At 38.8% G+C, this 27,858-nt stretch overlaps 1 protein-coding gene across 5 annotated transcripts in view; it reads right to left on the bottom strand.

Annotated features, from left to right (window-relative positions):
• The window catches only part of MGAT4C (MGAT4 family member C), a 420,654-nt gene that overhangs the window by 88,098 nt on the left and 304,698 nt on the right, over positions 1–27,858 (bottom strand). For 3 of the 5 annotated variants that reach the window (XM_061369336.1, XM_061369335.1, XM_061369338.1), the window contains one exon: positions 9,073–9,189. The exons of 1 other annotated variant lie outside the window; for it this stretch is intronic. The gene's annotated coding sequence lies outside the window, so the exon portion shown is untranslated. The remainder of the gene's footprint in view (positions 1–9,072; positions 9,190–27,858) is intronic. One more of the 5 variants, XM_061369337.1, reaches the window with a different exon arrangement.

Genomic DNA, 27,858 nt, shown 5'->3' with positions numbered 1-27,858 from the left:
ACTCTGCTGGAGGCAGTTCTGAAGAGCCCTGTACCCCTGAGACCTCAGATGAAGTCAGGTCAATGGAGTGGTTTGCCTTAGTCGATGAGGAATGGGTTAGAGACCAGTTGAGCAATCTGGACATCCATAAATCCATGGGTCTAGATGGGATGCACCCGTGGGTGCTGAGGGAACTGGCGGAAGTCATTGCTGGACCACTCTCCATCATCTTTACCAAGTCTTGGGAAACGAGAGAGGTGCCTGGGGACTGGGGGAAAGCAAATGTCACTCCTGTCTTCAAAAAGGGCAAGAAGGAGGACCCGGGTAACTATAGACCAGTCAGCCCTCCATCCCTGGGAAAGTGATGGAACACCTTATCCTTGGTGCCATCTTAAGGCATATCAAGGATAACAGGGTTATGAGGGGCAGTCAGCATGGCTTCACCAAGGGGAAGTCATGCTTGACCAATCTCATAGCCTTTTATGAGGAAATAACACGGTGGATGGATGATGGCAGAGCGGTGGATGTGGTCTACCTTGACTTCAGCAAAGCATTTGACAGTCTCCCACAGCATCCTCACAGCTAAATTGAGGAAGTGTTGTCTGGATGATCAGGTAGTGAGGTGTACTATGAACTGGCTGAAGGTGAGAAGCCAGAGAGTTGTAGTCTATGGGGTGGAGTCTTGTTGGAGGCCTGTATCTAGTGGAGTGCCTCAAGGGTCAGCACGGGGACCAGTATTATTTAATATATTCATCAATGATTTAGATGAGGGAATTGAGTGTACTATCAGCAAGTTTGCTGATGACACTAAGCTGGGAGGAGTGGCTGACACACCAGAAGGCTGTGCTGCCATCCAGTGAGACCTGGACAGGCTGGAGAGTTGGGCAGGGAATAACTCGATGAAATATAACAAGGGAAAGTGTAGAGTCCTGCATCTGGGTAGGAACAACCCCAGGTTCCAGTATAGGTTGGGGAACGACCTGTTAGAGAGCAGTGTAGGGGAGAGCGACCTGGGGGTCCTAGTGGACGACAGGATAACCATGAGCCAACACTGTGCCCTTGTGGCCAAGAAGGCCAATGGCATCCTGGGGTGTATTAGAAGGGGGGTGGCTAGTAGGTGGAGAGAAGTCCTCCTTCCCCTTTACTCTGTCCTGGTGAGACCTCATCTGGAATACTGTGTCCAGTTCTGGGCCCCTCAGTTCAAGAAGGACAGGGACCTGCTGGAGAGAGTCCAGCACAGGGCAACTAAGATGATTAAGGAAGTCGAGCATCTCCTGTATGAGGAAAGACTGAGGGAGCTGGGTCTCTATAGTTTGGAGAAGAGGAGACTGAGGGGTGACCTTATTAGTGTATATAAATATATAAAGGGGGAGTGTCACGAGGATGAAGCCAGGCTCTTCTCAGTGGCAAACAATGATAGGACAAGGGGTAATGGGTACAAACTGGAACACAAGAGGTTCCACTTAAACTTGAGAAGAAACTCCTTAATGAGGGTGACAGAACACTGGAACACAGGCTGCCCAGGGAGGTTGTGGAATCTCCTTGTTTGGAGATATTCAAAACCCGCCTGGACACATTCCTGTGTAACCTTATCTAGGTGTTCCTGCTCCAGCAGGGGAAGTGGACTAGAGGTCCCTTTTTTTTGAGGTCCCTTCCAATCTCTAGCATACTGTGATATTGTGATTCTGTTTGGGACTTGAAACTCAGCTCAAAGGTTCCATTTAGATTAAAGTTAGGGTTATGGTTTGGTTTAGTGTTAGGTTTCAGGCACTCATTAAGCCTACATAGACTGGAAGACTTGCGTTGCAAAAGTCATGCCTAACGAAGCACGCCACTGCAACAACATTGCTTCATTCTGCACCTTTCTTGTCTGGGCCAGCCATCATTTTTGGAACATTAACATCAGCTGCCAGGTGCTCTTCCCATTAGGGTTAGAGTGTTGGGTTATGGAAACTGTTTAGAGATTGACAGTAGGTACAGTTCCAACACCGGGGCAGCAAAGATCATTGCAAGGAGAACCTGGCAGTGTTCCACTCTTAATCTTTCGACAACATTTTCATCTGGGCCAGCCATTCTGCCTGGGACTTGAAACGCAGCTGCAAGGGGCCATTAAGATTAGGGTTACAGTTAGGCTAGGGATCAGGCACTCATAAATCCTACATACACAAGGACACTTGTGTTACAAAAGTCATGCCTAATGGAGCACAGCACTGCAAAGACATTGCTTGTTCCACATTTTTGACATCTGGGCCAGCCATTGTGATTTGGACTTTAAACTCAAGTCCAATTTGCCATTTATTTCAATGTAAGTGTTACAGTTAAGAGGTCTATAATGCCGACATCCCCAGCAACACTGGGCCTGATAAACACAATATAAGAAGTACATGGCAGTGTACTACTATTAATCTTTCAACACCTTTTTCATCTGACCAGCCATGATGCTTGGGTGTGTAAACTCAGCTCCAAGGTGCTGTTGATATTAGGGGTAGGGTTAGGGTTAATGTTACCGTTCAGACTGTCATAAAGGCTACAGCTCCAGGGACATTTGGCCTGCAAATGTCATGCCTAATGGATCACAGCACCTCAGCAACAGTGCTTCTTACAACAGCTTTCTTCTCTGGGCCAACCATCTTTTCTGGTATATTAGTATTAGCTGCCAGGTTCTGTTCTGATGAGGGTTATGGCATGGGGTTATGCAACCTGTTCAGAGATCCATAATAACTACAGCTCCAACACTGGAACAGCAAAGATCATTACGAGGATAACCTAACAGTATATTACTATTATTCTTTACACAACATGTCCATGTGGACCAGCCATTCCCATGAGACTTGAAACTCAGCTTCAAGGTGATATTCAGATTAGGATTAGGGTTAGGGTTAGGTTTAGGGTTAGGGTTCAGGCACTCATAAAGCCTGCCAAGTTGAGCATGGCACTGCAAAGACATTGCTTGTTCCACACCTTTCTCATCTGGGCCACCCATGGTGATTGGAACATTAATCTTAGGTCCAACGTTCCATTTAGATTAGGGTAAGGGTTACTGTTCAAAGATCTGCTTCTTAGCAAAACTTTCCTGTCTGGACTTGCCATCATTCTTAGGACATTATCTGCCAGGTGCTCTTCTGATTAGAGTTAATGTATTTGGTTACGCAAACTGCTCAGAGATCCCTAATAGTTACAGCTCCAACACCAGTTCATCAATGATCATTACAGAGCCCTGCAGTGTACTAATATTATTATTTCCACAACATGTTCATCTGTACCAGCCATTCTGCTTGGGACTTGAAACTCGACTGGAAGGTGCCATTTAGATTAGGGTTAGGGTTAGGCTAGTGATAAGGCACTCATAAATGCTACATACACAAGGACACTTGGGTTTTAAAAGTTATGCCGAGTGGAACATGGCACTGGAAATACATTGCTTGGTCCTCATCTTTATCATATAGGACAGCCATGGTGACTAGGACTTTAAACTCATGTACAAAGGGCCATTTAGATTCAGGTATGGGTTTCTGTTTAGAGATCTATAATGCCTACATCTCCAGCAACACTGGGCCTGCAAAAGACAACATAGGGAGAGCATGCAAGTGTACTACTATTAATATTTCAGCTCTTCTTTCATCTGGAGCAGCCGTAGTGCTTGGGACTGAAAACTCAGCTCCAAGGTGCCATTGACCTTATGGTTAGGATTAGGGTTACGGTTCAAACTGTCATAAAGGCTACAGCACCAGGGACATTTGGGTTGCAAATTCATGGCTAATGGAGCACGCACTGCAAAGACTTTGCTTGTTCCACACCTTTCTCACCTGGGCCAGCCATGGTAATTGGGACATTAAACTTAGGTCCAATGTGCCTTTTAGTTTAAGGGAAGGGTTACAGTGAAGAGGTCTATAATGCCTGCGTCTCCTGGAACACTGGGCCTGCTAAACAAAGTATAAGAAGAACATGGCATGGTACTACTATTAATCTTTCAACACCTTTTTCAACTGGGCCAGCCATGGTGATTAGGACCATAAACTAAGCTTCAAGGTGCCATTTAGATTAGGTTTAGGGTTTAGGGTTAGGGTTATGGTTCAGACTGTCATAAAGGCTACAGCTCCAGGGACACTTGGGCCGATAAAGGAATGGCAGGAGGAGTATGGCACTGTAAAGGCATTGCTTGTTCCATACCTTTCTCGTATGGGACAGCCATATTGATTAGGACCCTAAATTTAGGTCCATCATGCCTTTTAGATTAGTGTAACTGTTACTGTTCAGAGATCTATAATACCTATACCTCCAGGGACACTGGTTCCTGCTAAAAACAACATAAGAAGAGCATGGCAGTGTAGCAGTATTAATCTTTTGACATCTTTTTCATTTGGACGAGCCATGGTGCTTGGGACTGTCAACTGAGCTCCAAGGTGCCATTTATATTAGGGTTAGCATCAGGGTTAGATTTCAGGCAGTCATAAATTCTACAGATCGAGTAACATTTGTGCTTCAAACAGCATGCCTTAACTGAGCATGGCACTTCAACAACATTGCTTCTTTTCATACCTTTATCATCCAGGCCATCCATCATTCTTGGGACATTAGCATCAGCAGCCAGGTGCTCTTCTCATTAGGGTTAGGGTACTGGGTTATGCCAACTGTCCAGAGATCCATAATGGCTACAGCTCCAACACCAGGGCAGCAAAGATCATTACAAGGAAAGCCTGGCAGTGTTCTACTCTTAATGTTTCCACAACATTTTCATCTGGACCAGCCATTCTGCTTGGCACTTTAAACTCAGCTCCAAGGTGCCATTTAGATTAGGGTTAGGGGTAGGTTTAGGGTTATGCTTCAGGAACTCATAAAGTGTACATAGACAGGAACACTTGGGTTGCAGAAGTCATGCCTAATGGAGCACGGCACTGTAAGGACATTGCTTTGTCTACACCCAGGGACACTGCCTGCTTAACACAATGTAAGGAGTGCATGGCAGTGAACCAGTATAAACTCATTATTGGACTTTAAAATCAGCTCCATCGTGGCATTTAGATTATTGTTAGTGTTAGGGTTAAGGTCCAGACTGTTCTAAATCTTACAGCTCCAGAGACACTTGGGCTGCCAAAGGCATTCCTCTTGGAGTACGGCACTGCATCAATATTACTTCTTGCCACACCTTTGTCATCTGGGCCAGCCATCTTTTTTATGTGATTAACATCAGCTGCCATATTCTATTCTGATTAGGGTTAGGGTGTTGGATTATGCATAATGTTCAGATATCCATAGTAGCTACAGCTCCAACTGTGGGGCAAGAAAGATCATTACAAGAAGAGCCTGACAATGTAGTACTATTAATCTTTCCACAACTTTTTCATCTGGAATAGCCATTCTGCTTGGGACTTTAAACTCATCTCCATTTAGACCATCTTTAGGGTTAGGGTTCAGAAGTCATGAATTCTATAGCTCCAGAGACTCTGGGGCTGCAAATGGCATTATTAGGTGGGCATGTTAGTGTACCACTTTTAAACTTTACACATTTTTTTCATCTGGACCAGCCATGGTGCTTGTGACTGTAAACTCAGTTCCAAAGTGCCATCTAGATTAGTGTTAGGCTTAGGCATCAGACTGTCATAAAGTCTACAGTTCCAGAGACACTTTGTTCTGCAAGAGACATTCAAGAATAGCATGGCTCTGCAACAACATTGGCTCTTTCCACACCTTTCTCGTCTGGACCTCCCATGGTACTTGGGACTTTAAACTTACCTCCTTGGTGCCATTCAGATTAGGGTTAGTGTTAGGGTTCAGACTGTCATAAAGCTACAGCTCCAAAGACATTCAGGCTGCATAAGGCATGCCAAATGGAGCATGGCACTGCAGCGATATTTCTTCTTTTTTAGAGATTCATAAAACCCAGAGTTCCTTAGACAGCAGGTTTGTAAATGTCCTGCCTAGTGTAGCATGGCACTGCAACAACTTTCCTCCTTTCACATAATTTTCATCTCACCCACAAATGGTGCTGGGGCATGAGTCTAAGCTATAAAATACCTTTAGATTAGGGTTAGGGTTAGTGTTCACAGGCCCATAAAGCTTAAAACTCCAGGGATACTGTGGCTGCAAATGCATGCCAAGTGGGGCACGGTATTGCAACTGCATTGCTCCTTCCGCAGTTTTTATGTATTCCACCCATGGTGCCTGGGACCTTAGCTCAGCTCCAATTTGCCATTTGGATGCTCCTTTCACATGTATGTGAAACATATTTCTCTTTATAGCTGTCTGTTTGTATCTCTTTAATTAATTATTTTCCTTCTTTGTTGTTTCATTATCTCACTAATTATAATTGTTTTCAATGCAATTTCTTTTAATACATCCACATTTTTTACACACACATTTTGATGTTTCAGTCTGACTGTTAACATGTTATTTGTTAACGTTCTTTGTAAATTATATTGCATTTCAACTTCTCTTCATAAAATAAGATTTCATTTTCTGTTCTTCCAGAAGGAGCATTTATGTTCAATATTTTGTCATTTTGCTCTTACGCTTAGATGATTTCTTCAGTGATAGTGTCAAAACAGTAACTGCTGATAATACGGTATCATTCATCATGAAACTTGGTCCTATTTCATGCCTCACAGTTTTTTCTGTCCTATAAGATGGTGTGAATTCATTAACCCAAAAGATCCACATCCCAGGTGTCTTGTGAGGTTATGATGGCTATGCAATGCTTCAAAAGCACATGGCACGTCCCTGGTACATTTTATGCTTTAAATATTCCATGTTTCAACTCCCTGTCCTTTTTTTTGTGTCTTCTAACCCTACCTGCCAGCTTACTTTTGAGTTCAAAGATTAACTTTTTAGAGAGCTTACAGGAATGCATATTGCTTGATCTAAGGACTTTGTATTTCTTGAACATGCAAGAATGTGTTCTTAGCATATAGAGCTTATTCATATCCACAGGCCACCAGCTGAGCTGTTAGTGCAGGTCAGCAAACACATAAAACATTTTGTCAATAGCAAGTTGCATCTCAAGCCACTTGGCCACTCCAGAACCACAGCGACTTTAGGCTGATTATTCAGGTTTTCCTGAAGTGTTTCTTGAAGATTCTGAACTATAAGAAAGACTGAAATGTCAGGAAAAGAAATGTTTGGATAAGGGCATTAAAATATCTGAAAATAAGAAAGGAGGCAATTTTCTGTGATATTTGCTGATTTTGAGGACAACATGTTTCTTTAAGCTGAGTATGTTTGGTACAAAAAGTGAGAACATTATTTTCAAATGATTGATAGGTAAAAGTACTCCTGATAATAAGGAAATCGTAAACTGTAAAACATGCATAATTTAGTTTAACAGTGAGTAAATGTCTGAATGCATAACCAGAGTAATAGGATGAGAATAAGAAAATTGAGTATATTAAAAAAAACCCAAACCAAATAATAAAAAAACCCACAACTTTTCTTAGGCTGTGAAATAATATTTCAACAGAAGAAATAGAAACCTTATTTCTTGCACCTTACCAGTTTACATATTGAATTATCAAATTCTAAAGTATTATTTCACACAGTAGTTTTAAAGACTGTCCAGGGACACTTAATAAAGATTAGGAGGAGGGGCACAAATCAGAAAAACACCCTCACTCACATGGCAGAAAAAAAAAAAAAGGAAAAGTGAAATTATAATTTTATAATGAGTGAAAGAAAAAGTTATTTTTTATGGTTTAAAGAACAGATATCAGCTTACAACATGGGGGGGAGACGGGGGTCTGGGTTTGAAAGCAGGACAATAGGGTTTCAAAATAAATGCAACCCGTACAGTAAGAGACAGAATAAACATGAACTGGGAATTAAAAAATCAGTTTCAGAAATCTGACATACTTTTAACAGTGGTGAAAGTATCTCTTTATAACCACTGTGGAAAATAGGTGGCTTCAAGTTAATGAATTATTTTCAGTTCAATAAACCTAAGGGAACAATTCTCAAAGACTGACATACATTTATAAATGTGAAAAAACTGTATTTCAGTATATGTAGAGTAAGTTTAAGGAAGTCTTTGAATTTAGTATCCAAGGGAAATTTACAAGAAATATCAAAGAGAACAATGGAAAAAACAGCTAAGAAAGTTATTAAATTTTTCTGTGAAAATATTAATTCAAAGCTGATATAGAGTGCCCTTTGGTGATATAACCACCACTAATTATAAGCTTGAGGGGAATATATTAAAATTGTTACATAAAACTAGTGCACTTTATGTTATTAGTGATTTTTAGCATTTCAGGTAGGCATTATGTTGCAATTCGTCATGATGCCTCCCCTTAGAAAGTATTCACATTAATATAATAATTTTCACTTATATTTTTATTGTCTGGCTTAATATGAATTTAAATATTATGAATAAAGTTAACATTAGATTTTACTCTAGAAATGTATTCTCATGTTTTTAACAAATGTAATAAAACATTGCATGATGAATAAAAATCTAACAGAAAAATATATTTCCATCAGTTTATAACAACATTCACTCATATCTTATTAAGATGTAAGTTTATTAGCAAAATTAAAAATGTATTTGTAACCAGACACATTACATTTTTAGTTAACTCAGAACATCCAGGGGACCTTATCCCAGGGAAAACTGTTTACAGAAAATATCTCAATGGTAATAAAAAATTGACAATCTTGCGATAAATATATATCTCTTGCTCTATGTATAAACTCTGCAAATCTGAAAATCTACCTACAGATCTGCTAATCTGTATCTGACTCCAATTAAATCTGCTTCCTTAGGTAAATGATGACAGGAACCCATGGTTTTGGTTTGTTTCCCTTATTATCATGTAGATCTGGATTTCTTCTGCAGAAATAAGTCTAAAACAAAAAATCAGCTTGGTATACTTTTGAACTTTAAACCTTTCAAAACATAGTTAATGGCAGCATCTAAGGCATTATCAGACATGACCTAACAATTAAGTGCATCTCTCACATTTGATAAACTATCTCATCTGCTAGGAATGTGAGAAAAATGAACCACTTATCTTGGAAATTCCTAGCAGACAGCACTTACATGACATATAAAACAAAGGAAATGTATTAGCACAAAAAAGAGAACATAACATTAAACTTCTCTACCATAATGGTCAGTACCTCCAGACCAAGTTCTGAGCCATAGGTATCCAACAGTCAGGTGCATCCAGAATGCAGTAGGAAAAACCTCTTCCTTCCTTTGAAGATGTTGACTTGCTATATCTGAAAGGTTAAATGACTCTAGTTATTTAAGCATTGTTGCCCTTAACATGAAGGGCTCACTCTGACTGCAGAGATTCAACAAACTATTACATTAGCACTGTTAAGAGCCCTGACAAAGAGCCTTACCAGTCATCTGCAAAAGAAAGCTAGCAAAAAGAGGCACCTGCCACTATTTACCAAGAGATAGGGAAAGATGCCTCCTCTTCTTCCTGATTCATCCAGAGCTCTGAGTAAATTTTCACAAACTAAATTATCTGTGCCTGTTTCCTGCCCCTTCACTCCCTGTCCACTGCCAACAATCAATGAAGCTCAGCATTGCCTAGGACTTGAGGACAAATGCCTTCAGCACCTGTGCACACTTCCCATGCTGTTTTTACTGGCAGACACTCTGCCTTAACGACTGCATACCCTTTCATAGGGAAATTCCTGTACCATTGACAGCCTGAGGAAATTATGGCCTCATGGACTTTCAATATACCTTTTGTTATTTTTTTTTTTATTACTAGTAATGAACTACTATCTTCACCTTCTCCCTGTCTCTTCCATTCTCTGGTAGACTGGACAGGACTTGAGACGGTTCTGAAAACCTTGTGTATGAGCCCTGTATGGCTATCCTATTCTTATACTCTATTTTCTTTCACTACTCATGACATGACTGCATAAAAGTTGTTAGGAAAGCTATTACAGCTTGGATTTTCTTTGAGCCTTGAGTCTCTGCACCAGTACAATTTGGCCTGTGAGTGATTCCAAATTCTAAATCTTAAAGGTCATTTTCAGGGGATACATATATGGTAATTTGTGCAAAACTGATGGATTTGGTATGGGGAAATGTAAAAAAAATAATAAATCTACATCTTATGAATTGAAGAGCAGATGATTGACTGCAAAAACAATATATAATCTGGATGAAAGGAAGAATATTTTTCATTTAAAATAGTTAAGTGAATTAAATGTTGCTGAAAACAAACAAAAAATACCTACAGCTAATAGTTAATTAAGTATCAAGTTTGGAAAAAAAATATACAGACAAGGAAGGAAGAATATTTAGAAGAAATTAAAAAAAACATCCCAGACTGTGGCTTGTCATGTATCTTATTTCAAGCACATCAAATTAAGACTGTGTTAGAACATAACAAGATAAATAGATATTAACAGTTCACCATCATGCAGAAACCATGTAGTGATCACACATGATTAATATACAATGAAGGCAGTTATCTTATTAGACTTAATGGCACCTATAAAAGGAGACAAGTCACAGGCTTGGGACAGTAATGAGATAAGCTTGCAGTCTGATCAATTTGCATGCAAATAACCTCATCTGAATGAAATTTATGTCTGCATTTTATACTATTCTGCAAGCATTGCCTTTCCCATTGTTCTAGCCTCACTTTCTTGAATTTTCTTAGAAATAAGAAAAAAAAAACAAACCTAAGACACTAAAGATCACCTTGTACTCTGCTATTACATCAGTTTTCAAATGTCCATTTCTGACTACAAACTTCTTCTACAGCCCATCAGAGATGTGGCTGAAATTCTTTATATCTTGTAAACAATTTTAATAAAGTTTAAAATAGTTGAAAAGTATATTTACCTTGAAATGTATTCATGTGTTTGAAAAGGATAATGAAATGCTAAAGCCTCGCATTCAGATAAACAACACATCAGTGAATTTTATTATTTTTCCATATAATGAAAACATTACATTTTAATTTTATTTGGTTTTATGCATTCCATAATTAAAGAAATAAAGAAGCTGGAGTCATATTTATCTTCATCCACATTTTATTTCTAAAACTTTAGTTTATATTTCCTGCAAATTATATTTCAGAAGAGGTAAATACTGGTTCATTTATTTGCTTTCTGTGAAGTTGCATTTTAGACCTAATGTGAAGATGCATGAAAAGGCTTTTCCTTACACCATCAGATCTCAGCCTGTCAGTGAAAACCTCTCCATTAATACATGTTCAATAATGCAACATGCTGAATAATCTGATCACAGCCTAGCAGAATAGTTAAGAGCATATTGCATTTTAAACACAGGAATGTGTTGCACTTATTTAAATTTTTCGTATGAATAAAGAAGGTATTTTGACAGGTGAGTATAAATAACTATAGAACTGCACAAAACCAAGCCCAACGCAAGCTCCAGGCAAATACAATTCAAAGAGTAATTGCCTTGAATTTGTATTTTAAAGAATGTCTCACTAATTCTTTAAATAACTTTTATTACTGTGGGCCTAGTAAAATTTGACTTCTGTCCTCCTCCATTCTTAATCTTCCAAACATAAAAGATTTTATTGTAACATGAATATACAAGACCACCCAGTTCAGTGGTTACTTGCCCCCTCTATTAAATATCAGAAAATAGAAAATAGCAACAACTGCTCTTTATTGTTGTTTCTGTTGTTATTCAGACAAGCTATTGAAAGGACCAATTTATATTATCTTAAAGAACTATCTGTATGATTGGGTTGCTACAAAGAAGACTAGACTTGAAGTGGAAAGCCAAGAGGGAATTTTTGACATACTGAAATGAGCAAGTGCCAAGTCTACAGCCTCTAAACAGAGACAAGGGCTATGCCTTAAGAGTCCTGTTCATGTGCTCTAGCAGCATGCTCTGGTAAGGTTTTTATTTTTGAAGTAACTAACAACAGTGTTATGAAATGTAGGCAGAAAGGCTGGGAAGACATTCATCTGTCATCCTACTACCCCTGGATTTCCTTCCCAAGCACAGGATCGAAGTATTTTGGAAATTATTTTAGATAAAGTTGGAAAAAAGGAAATTACCTTGGTGGAATTAACAGTAAACTATTAAGGGTAATGAGAAGCACTTTCAGAGAACAAAGAAAAGAAGTAATCAGTAGGAAAGGAAATTATCAAATCAATAATTTAGAGGTTGGGAGATAGCTCGCATTCAACATTTCAGTCTCAGGAAAAAAGCACAAAACTCTGTATATTGACTACAGTTCTTGAAGAATCTTGTCCAAAGAAAACGTGAAGGAGAAGATGATGTTAATTTGACTGTTCTAATCATGCTGAAAAAATCTGTTCCATATTCTCTGATCGATGAAAGAAAATAAGCAGAAGAACAAATGTCATATATACAAGAGAGAAACTGATCTTAAGATGATAGTGAAGATAGAAAGAGGAATAAAATATTTGAGTTACCAAGTGCTAGAAAATGAAAAATGCTACTATAAACAACCAAATTCACTTGTGGCTGTCCAACTGTAAGCAGGAATTCCATTATTCATGATAATTTGGAAGTGTAAAGCAGAATCATCTAAACTTTAAAGATCCAGTATCCCCAGAAATCTAAACTCTCTTCTTACAATGTTTCAATACGTAACTCCACCATTTTACCCTTGAAACTGAAAAGATACATATAATACTATTCCTTGTCTTCCTGCCTGCAAAGTTGTGAGGAAGAATTTCTGATGCTTCCTGTATGTAAAGCTGTGTTTTAGCATGTTCTGACCTATAACGTTTGTCAATGTAGTGTGCTTATCTCATCAATACATCTACTTCCAAAGCTAATTGTCATAGGTTCACACAAAACATGAACAAAATAAAGGTATTTCTATTTTTGTGTGATCCACTTACAAATATGCAATCAGAGGGAAAATATTTAAATTAACTCTACTAAGTTCATTACAAGATTCAGGCCAAACACCTTGTGTGGTATCATATGTACAGGTAGAAGAAAACAGAAACTGGAAATCTTTACATTTTTTTATTTACATAAGGGGCATGCAGATGAAATACATAGTTATCAATCTGGTAGAAAAAAAATATTTATAACTGACCTGTAGTACCATGAAAGGAAGTTTCTTATTTTGTTCTTTTTTTTGGTGGTGTTTTTGTTTGTTTGTTTTGTGGGTTTTTTTTTGTTTTGTTTTGTTTTGTTTTAGTAGCATGTGCAATTAATTGTGTATTTTCATTTCAGGGCTTTTCCATTTTTTTGCAGTTTTGAATTCTATTGGTAGATGCAGAGAAAGACAGATGTGGAAGCTATGTGATGATGGATGGAGTTGGTCGTTCTTTGAAGAAGGTTATTTTAAGTTTCTTCAGATTGTATAATGTTGAAAGGCATCAGACAACTAGAACAAACTGGTCTTGATGAAACAACATCAGGCAAAATGTAGATGTAGAGAAAAGTACCTGCAAAAATAATGTCATGTTGGTTTTTTGAAGAAGTTTAAGGCAAAGTTTAGAGAAGTGCACTGATTTTGAGTTACTCGGTTTTGCAGAAGTAATTGAAGCTCCTGCATCTTGATTACCACTTGAAACACTGCCTGTAATCAGTTAAGGTTTAAGGATCTTAGACCTAAGAACTTTATTACTCAAGGGTTTACATGTACTTTTCTGCTGACTCCCACTTTAAAAAAAAAAACAATACCCTCTAAAACCCACACCAAAAACCCAGCATGAGTTGTAAGGATTAAATCACATTATTTCTGTCACAAGATTTTGTGAGAAATAAAATTTGCAATATATTTTTTTGTTATTTTATGGTGTCTTTCTTCTCTGTTTTGGTCTTAGTAAATTAATTTAACAGAAGGAAAAGAAGAAGAAATGTGCTAAAGATTACCAGATATTAAACTTGGTCTACCTGAAGAAAATAGCTAGTTCAAGATATGTTAGTAACTGAAAATGAGTAACATACGTCAATAATCCATGCTGCTCACAGAAAGTTATGGTAACATGAAAACTTACTTTTATACAATGGATCAGTTTTGCTACTAGGCATGTTTGAATGCAGTTAAGTGTTATACATTGAGGCAGTGTCTAACTGCATGTGGAAGTAATACTTTTATATCAGCCCACTTAGACTTATTACTCTCAACGTCGCTAAACAGACAAGTTGAATCAATGCCTTTTTTCTTCAAGTAACCTTAAGGCCTCTATGTATAAAACTCTCCCTTGAGCAATTCTAGATCTACTTGTCTTCTCAGCACAGATTGTCCTTGATATCTCTTCTCTGGTGGGCTTTCATCAGGGAGCAATCCTTCAGTGTGAGATAGCTTAAGGGAATCTCTTAAACCAGCTGAATAGCTCAAGATTTAGCAACAGAAGGATTATGTCCTTATATATATGTATATATATATGTTGTATATATATACATATATATTAAAACAATATATATAAAATATATATAAAAACAATATATATATTCTGTATATATATTGTATACATATATATATAAACAATTTGACGTTCTTTTGATACTGGATTTTTTTTTTCTCTGCATGCTACAATTTTCCAAGGAAACAAAATGGTACAGAATCCCCAGTGTAACAGCCCTTCTTAGATGCCATCTAAGTTCCAATACATAGAGTAAATCTAGGACCATTCATGCTTGCAATGCTCTGTAAAAGTTGGCCAAAAAGAAGTTAATAACATGGATTAGATACCCTACCAGGAAATAAACTATTTTTTTCTTAACAGTAAGATGCTTTAACAACATCTTTCCTCCTTCATGATGGCCTACGCTAAATCGTGTTCTGGAGATAGAAAAAAGGTCACAAACATTTGTCCCTTCCACACGTAATGTAATTCTATTTCAGCTTATTGAATTAAATATACTTTCTTATATGGATTGTATACAAAGTCATTAATATGAGAAGAGCGTGCAGCAAGCTCACTGCCCTGGACTTCAAGAGAGCAGACTTCAGGAATAATCTTCAAGAGGACAGACTCTTCAAGAGCCTGCTTAGTAAGGTTCCATGGGATATAGCCCTAGAGGGCAAGGGACCCAAGACTGCTGATTGTTATTCAGGGGTCACCTACTTGAAGCTGAGGAGTGTTGCATCCCAACTAGAAGGAAGTGCAGCAGGAGAGCCAGGAAACCTCCTTGGATGGATAAGGAGCTGATGAGGAAACTCTGAAGGAAAAAAGGCTTATAAAAGGTGGAAGCAAGGACAGGTGGCCTGGGAAGATGATGGGGATGTTGTCTGGGAAGCCAGGGACCATGTTAGGAAAGCTAAGGACCAATTAGAATTAAACTTGGCTAGGGATGTTAAGGATCACAGGAAGGGATTCTATCGGTACATACCAAATAAAAGACAGACTATTGACAATGTTGGACCTCTCTGGAAGCTATCAGGAGACTACCCGGCTACACTGGATTTGGAGAAGGCTGAGGTTCTTAATGACTTCTTTGCCTCAGTCTTCACTAGTAAATGCTCTGACCACACTACCCAAGTCTTGGAAGACAGACTCAGGGACTGTGAGGATGAAGACCTTAGGCAGCGTGTGCTTGCTGCCCAGAAAGCCAACCGTACCCTGGGCTGCATCAAAAGGAGTGTGACCAGCATGTTGAAGGAGGTGATCCTGCTCCTCTACTCTGCTCTTGTGAGACCTCACTTGAAGTATTGTGTACAGTTATGATGTCCTCAACATAAAAAGAACATGGAACCGTTGGAACAAGTCCAGAGGAGGGCCGGGAGGATGATCAGGGGACTGGAGCACGTCCTGCATGAAGATAGGCTGCGAAAGTTGGGGCTGTTCAGCCTGGAGAAGAGAAAGCTGCGTGGAAACCTCATGGCAGCCTTCCAATGTATGTGAAGGGAGGCTATAAGGATGCTGGGGGTGGACTTTTCATTAAGGACTGTAGTGGTAGGTCAAGGAGTAATGGGCTGAAACATGAACAGCAGAAGTTTAGATTGGATATAAGGAAGAAATTCTTTACTGTAAGGGTGGTGAGGCACTGGAATGGGATGCCCAAGGAAGTTGTGAATGCTCCATCCCTGGCGGTGTTCAAGGCTGGGCTGGACAGAGCCTTGTGTGGTATGGTTTAGTGTGAGGTGTCCATGTCCATGGCAGGGGGGTTGGAACTAGTTGATCTTAAGGTCCTTTCAAACCCTAACTATTCTATGATTCTATAACTATTTGACATGACACGAGTCAAATCAACATTCATGTGCATTTCCTTAATATGAAACAAAGATTCATGGTAGTTCTCATTTACCTGAATCCTTCATCATACAAATATATATATTCAGACACGCATGTATGATTTATACCTTATTATTTAATTTAGGAAGAAACTTAAACTGAGGATTGCGGTTTTGTAAATTTTACATTTATTGAATAGCTACTCACATTTAGAATATATTCTTGAAGCTATGGAATTACTTGTATTTAATGTGACACTTTTTATGTTAAACTTTTATTGCCAAAGTTTATAGACAAAATGATAAAATTTGGTATCCCAGAGATTCCTATTTTATATTTTATATTAGAAATTCATAGAATGATGGAATAGTTAGGGTTGGAAAGTACCTTAAGATCATCAAGTTTCAGCCCCCCTGCCATGGACAGGGACACCTCGCTCTAAACCATATTACCCAAGGCCTCGTCCAACCTGGCCTTGAACACTGCCAGGGATGAAGCATTCACAACCTCCCTGGACAACCTATTCCAGTGCCTCACCACCCTGAATTTCCTCCTTATATCCAATTTAAACTTCCCGTTTAAGTTTGAACCCATTACCCCTTGTCCTACCATTACAGTCCCCAACGAAGAGTCCATCCCCAGCATCCCTATATGCCCCCTTCAGATACTGGAAGGCTGCTATGAGGTCTCCACGCAGCCTTCTCTTCTCCAGGCTGAACAGCCCCAACTTTCTCAGCCGATCTTCATATGGGAGGTGCTCCAGTCCCCTGATCATTCTCGTGGCCCTCCTCTGGACTTGTTCGAACAGATCCATGTCCTTTTTATGTTGAGGACACCATAACTGCACATGGACAGTGGGATTGAGTGTGCCCTCAGCAAGTTTGCCGATGACACCAAGCTGTGTGGTTTGATTGGTACCCTGGAGGAAAGGAATGCCATCCAGAGGGACCTTGACACGCTTGTGAGGTGGGCTGATGCCAACCTCATGAAGTTTAACCATGTCAAGTGCAAGGTCCTACACCTGGGTCGGAGCAATCCCAGACACAGCTACAGGCTGGGCAGAGAAGAGATTCAGAGCAGCCCTGTGGAGAAGGTTCTCTCAGGTTTTCTTGTGAAGTTGCGAGAAAGTCCTACAGGCGGGTTTTGTGGCCTAATACTCTCTAAGTCCTCAACTGCAAACTAGTTTCATTCCTACAGAAAATCTTATTCATTATCATTTTTCATATTATATGCTTTAGTTACAGAGTGTAAAAATATTTAAATTTGTTCCTTTAGACATTAGATATAGTGTTCAGACATGCTGCTTCGGTATTTGTATAACTGTGCTGTATTCAATTTCGGAAGCTTATTTTCATCAATGATGGGAATATAGATAAACATAAACCATGAGTTTGAAATGTTGAAACCAATGCCAACATCATCATAACAGAAAACTTTAACAATTGTGTTGTTAATTGTGTTGAGTATGGTAATAAAGTAGCAACAATATTCCCAGAGTGGGTTTGCCTTTACAAAGGTAAGGATTAGGACAGTTTTACAGAGAAACAGTAATTTATCTGACAATTCCAGAATAAAAGTCAATGATAGCATCAAGTAAATGAGCACATAAAAGTGGTTGACTAGGAAATCTAATGCTTTTCACTAAGCATGAAAAAACATTTATGAAGGCGATAATGATGGCAAGATCATTCACTTTGTTACATATTCATGAATAAAACTGTCTATAGACTAAAATTTGAAACAAATATTTTTGACTTTTTAGAGTTGCTAAGGAGTCTACAGTCTCCTGCCTTAGAAAAATATATGTTTTCTTAAGCCTCTAAGTAGCTTCCATAGCTGGTATTACATCGTATTCTGCTTTGATCAAATTCTCTGATTCACATTTAAAAGATCAGTAGTCTCTGGCAGGTGCAGCATGAGCAACTGTAAAATTAAGAACAGAAAAGAGCTGCAATGAGTTTGAATGTGTGTTTTGGGGGGGTGGCAGGAATGTTGGGTGTTATCTGGTTTTGGGTTTTTAGTTTTGGGCTTTTTTTTTTTTTCAGGTCTTCAGATTTTTTTTCATGCCAATAAAAGCAACTACAGTAAATCATCTTTCTCATTAACTGGTTAATGAAAGTCTCATGTGAATTTGAGATCTGTAGATAAGCAGTAAAATAGCTGTAACTGTTTTGCTTTACTTGCCCATCTGGTGATCCTTTTTGGTATGTGGTTCTTTTTTCAGACTTCCACATATATGTAACAATATAATTTTAGAGGCTATCTTCAGAATGTGTGTTTCTTATTCCAGGCACGTAGGGTGCTTTATCAACTGCCTACTTACAAAAAAATAACAAAACTGCAGCAAAGAAGGTTTCAAACTTGCTTTGTCAGAGAAAAAGCAGGTAATAGAGCACAGTGTTGACATTCTCATGAAATTTCATCATAAATAAATGTCCACAGTACATCAATCCTCTAAATATGAAAAGTCAGAGGTCAACTGAGCTATTAATTCATGGAGACATTAAATATTTTGTACAGTTTCTGTAATTATATTAATTTTTAAAACCACCAAGACCTGCCTGAATCTCAGCACTGCAAGAATGGGTTGCTCTGGTATAAATTAGCCACAGCTTCATGACAGTCTCCTAACATTATATAACATTAATTTGATTATTGGAATTGTGATGCCAGTAAATGCTAGCAAGTGCAACAAAAGGCTAAGGAGTGTGAAATCAGTGATCCACATAATGGATATGCTTTTCAAAGGTGCCTAATGGTTTATGGCTATGGTTTAGCAAGTCCTTCTACATCCACTTGGCATTTGGCTATGTAAACTTTTAACTCAGAATCTGAGAGACATAGAATAGTTTAGCTTGGAAAGGACCTTTAGAGGTCATCTAGTCCACCCACCTTCAGTGAGCAGGGACATTTTCAACTAGATCAGGTTGTTCAGAGCCCTGTCCAACCTGACCTTGAGCATTTCCAGCCATGGGGCATCCACAACCTTTCTGGGAAACCTGTTCCAGTGCCTTATCACCTTGATTGTAAAAACTCATGTCCAGTCTAAGCCTATCCTCTTTTAGTTACTTTGTTTAATGTCATTACCCACTTTCAGCGATGTAGTCACAGAAAAAAATCTTAATGAACTGCTCAAAATATCAAGGGTAGTTCTCAAAGGACTGCTTAAAACAAGGGAATAATTCTACCTACCATTTGAAATCACAAACTCAGAAATCAAACCACTATGAAGTAATGTATTATAATGAAATGTCTCTTTCTCAGGAAAGCATAAGATATGACTCCATAAAAGGAAATTAGCAGCAGTTAACCTTATAATGTTGAAGGTTCATTCCATTAACTCATCTTAAGAATTCTTCTGCCTAGTCAAAACCTATACAATCACAGAATCATAGAACAGTTTAGGTTGGGAGCGACTTTCAAAGCTCATCTAGTCCAACTTCCCTGCAATGAGCAGTGAGATCTTCAACTAGATTAGGTTGCCTAGAACCACAACCAGCCTGGCCTTTAATATCTCCAGGGATGGTGGATTCACCACCTCTCTGGCCAACCTGTACCAGGATTTTATCACCTTCATTGTAAGGAATTTTTTCCTCAAATCCAGCCTGAATGTCCCTTCATCCTATCACAACAGGACTTAGCATGCTTGATCTTTATATCCCAATATACATCTGAAAACCTCTCTCATTTTAAAAATGAAAAAAAAAAAACCCAACAAAAAGACCAACTCACCTAAATATGTTTTTATCAGGATATCAACCCACACACTTGGTAGATCTAAAGATATTAATCATACAGACAACTATGCCTCTCTTATTTCGAATTACAAACTCTTCAGGCAATTGATTGTAAGGGATTACATTATAACAATAACATTAAAAATAGATTAATGTGTAGTACGTCTCTCTTAGAGTATATGCAGTATATAGAGTTCAGGTGGTAGAGATATGTATGACACTGTGAAACAATGATTTTAGCACTGAAGTTACTGAAACTTTCCATAAAGTTCATACCATGAAGTACCTTTATGCTTCATTTTAAAATAAATTGGCAGAATAATAAATGGCAAAAAAGTCCTGATTTTTCTGATATATAAGGTCATTAAAATTACTTTCTTTCTTACAGTCTTTCATAATATGATTGCTAACCCTGAAGGAAAGAATAAACTTCACAATTAGAAAGCATAAGTCTATAGGGCGCAGCAGCCTGTTTGAGAAAGGCAGGATTAAACCAAAATGAAGTATATTTAATTGCAGAAGGAAGGAGAAGTAAAGAGAAATACAATACTGAAATTTTATGTGGGGGTTATCCTACACATTCTGAGTTATTTTTATGTATAAATGAGATTTATGTTATTAAATTCTCTGCATGAAAAAGCAGAAGTAGCTCTCCATGGACTACCAAACTCCAGATTACCTAAAGCTATCACAAAAGGTAGGTTTTAATTGCAATTAATAGTTCAACTGTTTACCACAGAATGGAGAAATTACACCAGTACATATAGCCAAATAAGATATTGGTTACATATATTTCCCTCCAGGATCTAACTTACATGTTTTCCCCACAGTTCTTCTTGAATCCTAGCTCTATATAGTCCTGCAGTGCCATGGCACATACAAACCATTGGTACAATACATTTAAAAGTAAGTCTCATGATTTAAGCCCAGCCGGAAACTCAGAACCACACAGCTGCTCACTCACTCCATCCTTTCTTTCCCCCTCTCTGGATAGGATGAGGAGGAGAACTGAAACAAAGTAAATCCCACAGGTTGAGGTAAGAACAGTCCAGTAGCTAAGCTGTTAATACAAAAACTACTACTACTACTAATGGTAAAGGAAATAAGAAGAGGATAGAATATAAAACTGAAAACACATGGGAAAAAAAACCCACCAACAATAAGCAAAAGTGATGCACAATACAGTTGTTTGTCACTCACTGACCTGAGAAGCGATCTGGCACTTCTGGGTAACTCCCCCTGGTTTATATACTAGGCATGAAGTACTGTGGTATGGAATATCGCTTTGAGTAGTTTGGGTCAGGTGTCCTATCTCTGCTTCCTCCTGGCTTCTTGTGCCCCTCCTCACTGGCAGAGCATGAGACTGAAAAGTCCTTGGTCAGAGTAAATATTACTTAGCAACAACTAAAATATTGGTGTGTTGTCAGCATTGTTCTCAGACTAAAGCTGAAACACAGCACTGCATCATGTACTGAGAAAGAGAAAAGTAACTTACAGCTAAACCCAAGACAGGATGCAAATAGTTGATGCAAAGAAGACAGAAACTGAAGAAGAGGAAAATACGTGTTTGAATTTCCTAACCATTTGATTCAGAGCAGAAACTGGAATTTGAATCTGATAGAGAACATGAGTTACATCAGTGATACAGTTGAAATGCATAATACTAAGCTGGTGACTAGATATTACTCACATTAGTGGTTCTCATTCTCATCGTCTTAACAAGTTTGAGGTTTCAACAGTTGATCCATAAATAAATTATTATTTATGGATCTTGGAATTCCTACAACTATGCAAAAAAAAATGAGCTTGACTCAAAACCAACTGCACTTAATGAGCTTTGGATTGTAATCTGAAACAGCAAAGAATGCAATATGAAGCACCATAAACATACACATGCAACAGATCAAATAATGTGCATCATTCAACATAGTTTTAAAAATTGGGGTGTTTTCTGACAGTGGGTCTTTTGAGTGGTTTCATTTTGAGAAGTCCTGCTCTTGAAAGTGTTGGTGGGATGTGTGGTGCCAGAATCATAGAATTGTAGAATCATAGAATAGTTAGGGTTGGAAAGGACCTTAAGATCATCTAGTTCCACCCCCCTGCCACGGGCACAGACACCTTACACTGAACCGTACCACACAAGGCTCAGCCCAACCTGGCCTTGAACACTGCCATGGGTGGAGAGTTCACAACTTCCTTGGGCAACCCATTCCAGTACCTCACCACCCTAACAGGAAATAATTTCTTCCTAATATCCAATCGAAACTTCCCCTGTTTAAGTTTCAACACCTTACTTCATGTCTTGTCACTACAGTGTCTAATGAAGAGTCCCTCCCCAGCATCCCTATAACCCCCCTTCACATACATTGGAAGGCTGTTATGAGGTTTCCATGCAGCCCCAACTTTCACAGCCTATCTTCATGCAGGAGGTGCTCCATTCCCTTGATCATCCTCTGGACTTGTTCCAATGGTTCCATGGCCTTCTTATGTTGAGGACACCAGAACTGTTCACAATACTCCAAGTGAGGTCTTGCAAGAGCAGAGGGGCAGGGTCACCTCCTTTGACCTGCTGGTCACACTCCCTTTGTTGCAGCCCAGGGTATGGTTGGCTTTTTGGGCTGTGAGCGCACACTGGCGGCTCATGCTCATTTTCTCATCGACCCACATCCCCAAGTCCTTCTCCGCAGGGCTGCTCTGAATCTGTTCTCTGCCCAACCCATAGTTGTGCCTCGGATTGCTCCGACCCAGGTGTAGGACATTGCACTTGACATGGTCAGACTTCAGTAGTGTCAAGCTCCCTCTGGATGGCATTCCTTCCCTCCAGCGTGTCAGCAGAACCACACAGCTCAGTGTCATTGGCAAACTTGCTGAGGGCTCACTCAATCCCACTGTCCATGTCACTGATAAAGATGCTAAACAAGACCGGTCCCAACACCGATCCCTGAGGGACACCACTCGGTACTGGTCTCCAGCTGGACATTGAGCCATTGACCACAACTCTCTGTGTGCGGCCATCCAGACAGTTCTTTATTCACCGAGAGGTCCAGTTACCAAATTGATGTCTCTCCAATTTAGAGACAAAGATGTCGTGTGGGACGGTGTCGAACACTTTGCACAAGTCCAGGTAGATGACATCAACTACTCTACCCCTATCCATTAGTTCCATAGCCCCATCATAGAAGGCCACCAAATTGGTCAGGAAGGATTTCCCCTTAGTGAAGCCATGCTGGCTGTCACCAATCACCTTGTTGATTTTCATGTACCTTAGCATGCCTTCCAGGAGAATCTGATTCAAGATTTTGCCAGGCACATAGGTGAGACTGAGTGGTCTGTAATTCCTTGGGTCATCCATTTTGCCCTTCTTGAAAAGGGGGGCTTATATTACCCTTTTTCCAGTAGCTGGGAACTTCACCTGACTGCCATGATTTTTCAAATATGATGTAGAGTGACTTAGCAACTTCATTTGCCATCTCCTTCATTACCCGCAGATGGATTTCATCAGGTTCCATGGACTTGTGCATGTTCAGGTTCTTAAGATAGTCTCAAACCAGATCCTCTCCTACAGTGGGCCTAAGGTCTTCATCTTCTCAGTCCCTGATTCTGCCTTCCAAGACTTGGGTGGTGGTGTCGAAGTATTTGCTAGTGAAGACTGAGGCAAAGAAGTAATTAGGAACCTCAGCCTTCTCCAAATCCAGTGTAGCCGGGTAGTCTCCTGATAGCTTCCAGAGAGGGCCTATATTGTCAATAGTCTGTCTTTTATTTGGTATGTACCAATAGAATCCCTTCCTGTGATCCTTAACATCCCTAGCCAAGTTTAATTCTAACTGGTCCTTAGCTTTCCTAACCTGGTCCCTAGCTTCCCAGACAACATCCCCGTCATCTTCCCAGGCCACCTGTCCTTGCTTCCACCTTTTATAAGCCTCTTTTTTCCTTCAGAGTTTCTTCAGCAGATCCTTATCCATCCAAGGAGGTCTCCTGGCTCTCCTGCTGCACTTCATTCTAGTTGGGATGCAAGACTCCTTTAATATCAACCAACAGTCTTGGGCCCCCTGCCCTCTAGGGCTATATCGATCGCATGGAACCTTACTAAGCAGGTTCTTGAAGAGGCCAAGACTTGCTTTTGCACATATTAAGGTATGCCATTTTTCTTTACTAATATATAGCAGTGTTGAGGGGAAGATGATCTGCTTGTCTTTCCCTGGCACTTGCTCTGATGCTCTTCCTGGACCACACAGAGAGAGGACACACAGGTATAAGTGAGTGATGGTGACCTGGAAGACCATACCACCACGGGGTCTGAGGGACTCCTGAGAATCTCGAGGAGCAAAAATAGATGTACAAGTCCTGAAAGTAGGAAAAAACTGTTCTTATGACTCTTTAAAGGACTGTGTCAAGCAATAATTTAGGAAGCCATTGAAGAGATGCTCGACTGGAAAGGAACTTGGGTTATAGGATGTTCTTTTAAAACTTGTGACAGCCTAATGTCAGCAGAGTAGAGAAGACTGTGTCTACCCTAATTCATTCTGAGCTTTATAAAGAAAATGTCTTGACTTAGCTCACAGTCCGATAGAACCTAATTTCAAAGATACACAACACTTCTGGGGTGTTTTAGGCACCCTCTATGCATGCAGTTCCCCCTTTTCTTTTTTTGTATCTTTGGGTCCGCTCAGAAGGTTCACTATTTATTGTAAGATTGGTCTAGTGTTAAAGGAGTACTCGAGAAGCAGTAGGCTCAGATTTTGTCCCTCCTCTGTCAAAGCATGTTCAAATTCATATCTATCTTTCACTTTCACAGAGAACAGTCTAAAAAAGTAATAAAGTAAAATAGTAAATAATATAAAATAAATAGTAAATAATATAAAAAATAGTAAATAATAGAAAATAAAGAACAGTCTAAATAGTAATAAGGTAAAATAGTAAATAAAATAAAATAAAAATAAAGTAAAAAAGTAAAAAAGAAAAGAGACTAAAAAAGCAGTAAAAATACTGCTTATTGTAAGCAGTATTCTACTTTTTGTGCAATAGATTGCCACTGGCTGCATTAGCAATTGATGTGGATCAAAAAAGAGTCTGTAGATCTAAATTCTTTTAGGCTAAGGACCCAACTTTCACATTTATACACGGTGAAATTCTGGTATAGTGGTGCTGAAAAGAGGGTTATTTCTGATTAAATCCACTCTGGTGCTGTGGGGTGAAAACATTGGAAACACAGGTTCAATTTTAATTCAATGGGAAAAAATTTAGAGTGCATAGGCTGAGATTCTTCTGAGGTAATTTCCAGTAAGCAGAGAAAACCATGCAATTCTCTTCAAAAGCTCAATCCCAATCTAAACTAAACTACCAATATAGTTTTGCATTATGCAGCAAAACAAAGTATGCTAGAGACTAAACTTGGAGAGAAGTTCTTGAATTCCGGTACTTGCCTGTGCATTTTATTCGTTGATTACTTGATAGAAAAATTGTAAAAACTTACATACTGTATATCTAACACCAAAATAAGACTATGTTCCTATAATCTTCCATAATTTTTAGAGGTCACTGGGGAAAAAATAATAACAAAAAAGTATATATATACATTGGTTACTTGGTAAAGTTTTGTAGTAATCCATTATTCAAAGTTTTTACATCATTTGACTTAACCAAGCAAAAATGTATACTTTTTCTTTCAAGCAAACTTGATTTTAAGTCCAAGTCACTGCTTTTCCAGCTGTCGCTTTGTATCAAATGTAATTTAAAAATGCAATCTTGAAGAAACAAAAACTACACTGTTCTCAGGGGTCATACATATTTATATGCAGAAAAATTTTGGTGGAGGAAGTCTTAATGAGAACTATACCATGAGATCCTCTAACAGTTTAGAGAGGAAAATATTTCCTATTTGCAGAAGGAGGCATAAACATTCATTTTGTGAGCTTCTGAGGAGCTAGATACAGCAATGCAGCTGGTTCTGGGCCACTACTCCCCTGCTTTCTAAAACTGATGCATAGAAAAAAATTCCCTTCCATCTTTGACTCACAGGTATTTCATGCTATAATTTGCATTACTGTAATTTATATAAATAGTGAAATACATGAACAGTGCTTTCAATAATTCAGTGGCAAGCTGCATGAAATTAATTGGGAAAGAATTCAAACAGTGTAAACACAAAAGATAATACTTCTTTTAAAACAATGAAACAGAAAAAATCTTTTAGATACATGAACAAAGTCTCAGAGAATCAAGCTCCAAGGCAAATTAAATAGCTATAGCGTATAATAATTTTGCAAAATATTTTTATTTATTAAGACTTCATCTCCAACATATGGTTTATAAACTATTTATATCCGAAAATATGACAGAATATACCATCTCTTTCTAATTGCTTCTACACCCTGTTATTTAGGATAATAACAGACCACACACGCAACAAACAGAATTCTTTTGATGACCAGGAAACTACTTTGCAGTGCAATTAATTCTCTTTAAAAAGGATTTCTTGTAAAACCCTGTGATTACAGACTCTTTAGAAATACTTTTTTCCTCAGTTTTCTATGTTTTGTTAATTGTATCTCTCTGAATATCTCTGCAATTTTCCTGCTTACCAGAAAAGATGCTTAATGCATTGTGATTAGTCCATTGGATGGAGATTCGTAATTTATATTTTGTGAAAGAGATTCATGCTGTTCTAAACAGTTATCTCCTTTATTATATTTCCAGAATATGCTAATAGCATAAGAAAGAGTGTATTCATTCTCATCACTGAATAAAAGCATCACGTTGGTTCATGAAATGTGATAGATAGGGTAAACTTAAAGCAGAGGTATACAACCAGTCAAAACTGGATAAAAAATAGACAAGAAAAAGCCTGAAAAAAATCTGCATGATGGATAGCTTTGTCTAGATTGCTGCAGGACAGCAGGAATTCTGCTTTAGTTGAAATCACACTTTATTCCCTGCCTTGTATGTACAACTTGCCATTAAACATATGCAAGGGTATTTTTTTCCCTTTCTAAGAAAAATTATTAGTTTCTGCTACACAGCAAGGCTAAGCAATATGGTTCTTCTACATGACTTATTATTTTTTCAAAGGGCACTAAATGCATTAATTTTATTTTCTCTTCCCCCACTCCCAAATTTCCAAAATGCTTTGATCTTCCCATACAGATTTTTCTTCAGACTTTGCAAAAAGAGTGGCACAGCATGAAAGTTTCAGGAAAAGTAACCTGAAAAACTTTTACTACTATACTTTCCTTTGGCAAAAATAAGGTGCTACTGGGATATTTTCTTGAAATGGTTTAATTATTAGCTCAAGAAATAAATATAAACCTTGCTAGATTTTCTCTAGCCCAGTATCCTGCTTCTGCCAGTGGCCTAATGTGAGCACACAGGGAAAATATAGAGGGCATAGGTCAGGTGTGAGATGGTTCTTTACTCTATGTACCTCACAAGTTCCACGGATTCACTTTTTGTCACATTTTCTCTCATGTTGTCTGAATTTTTTAAATCTTTGTGAAAAATTTTGAAGGAAATAAACTTGATGAAATATAACAAGGGAAAGTGTAGAGTCCTGCATCTGGGCAGGAACAACCCCAGGTTCCAGTATAGGTTGGGGAACGACCTGTTAGAGAACAGTGTAGGGGAGAGGGACCTGGGGGTCCTGGTGGACGACAGGATGACCATGAGCCAACACTGTGCCCTTGTGGCCAGGAAGGTCAATGGCATCCTGGGGTGTATTAGAAGGGGGGTGGCTAGTAGGTTGAGAGAGGTCCTGCTTCCCCTCTACTCTGCCCTGGTGAGACCGCATCTGGAATATTGTGTCCAGTTCTGGGCCCCTCAGTTTAAGAAGGACAGGGACCTGCTGGAGAGAGTCCAGTACAGGGCAACTAAGATGATTAAGGAAGTCGAGCATCTCCCTTATGAGGAAAGACTGAGGGAGCTGGGTCTCTATAGTTTGGAGAAGAGGAGATTGAGGGGTGACCTTATTAGTGTATATAAATATATAAAGGGGGAGTGTCACGAGGATGTAGCCAGGCTCTACTCAGTGGCAAACAAT

Source organism: Neopsephotus bourkii, unplaced genomic scaffold (assembly GCF_033783945.1).
Source record: "Neopsephotus bourkii isolate Nb327-2 ecotype Australia unplaced genomic scaffold, CSIRO-AGI_Nbou_v1 NB_1493, whole genome shotgun sequence".
Classification (NCBI taxonomy): Eukaryota; Metazoa; Chordata; class Aves; order Psittaciformes; family Psittacidae; genus Neopsephotus; species Neopsephotus bourkii.
Note: the sequence above shows the minus strand (reverse complement) of the source record. Positions and strands in the feature narration are given on the sequence as shown.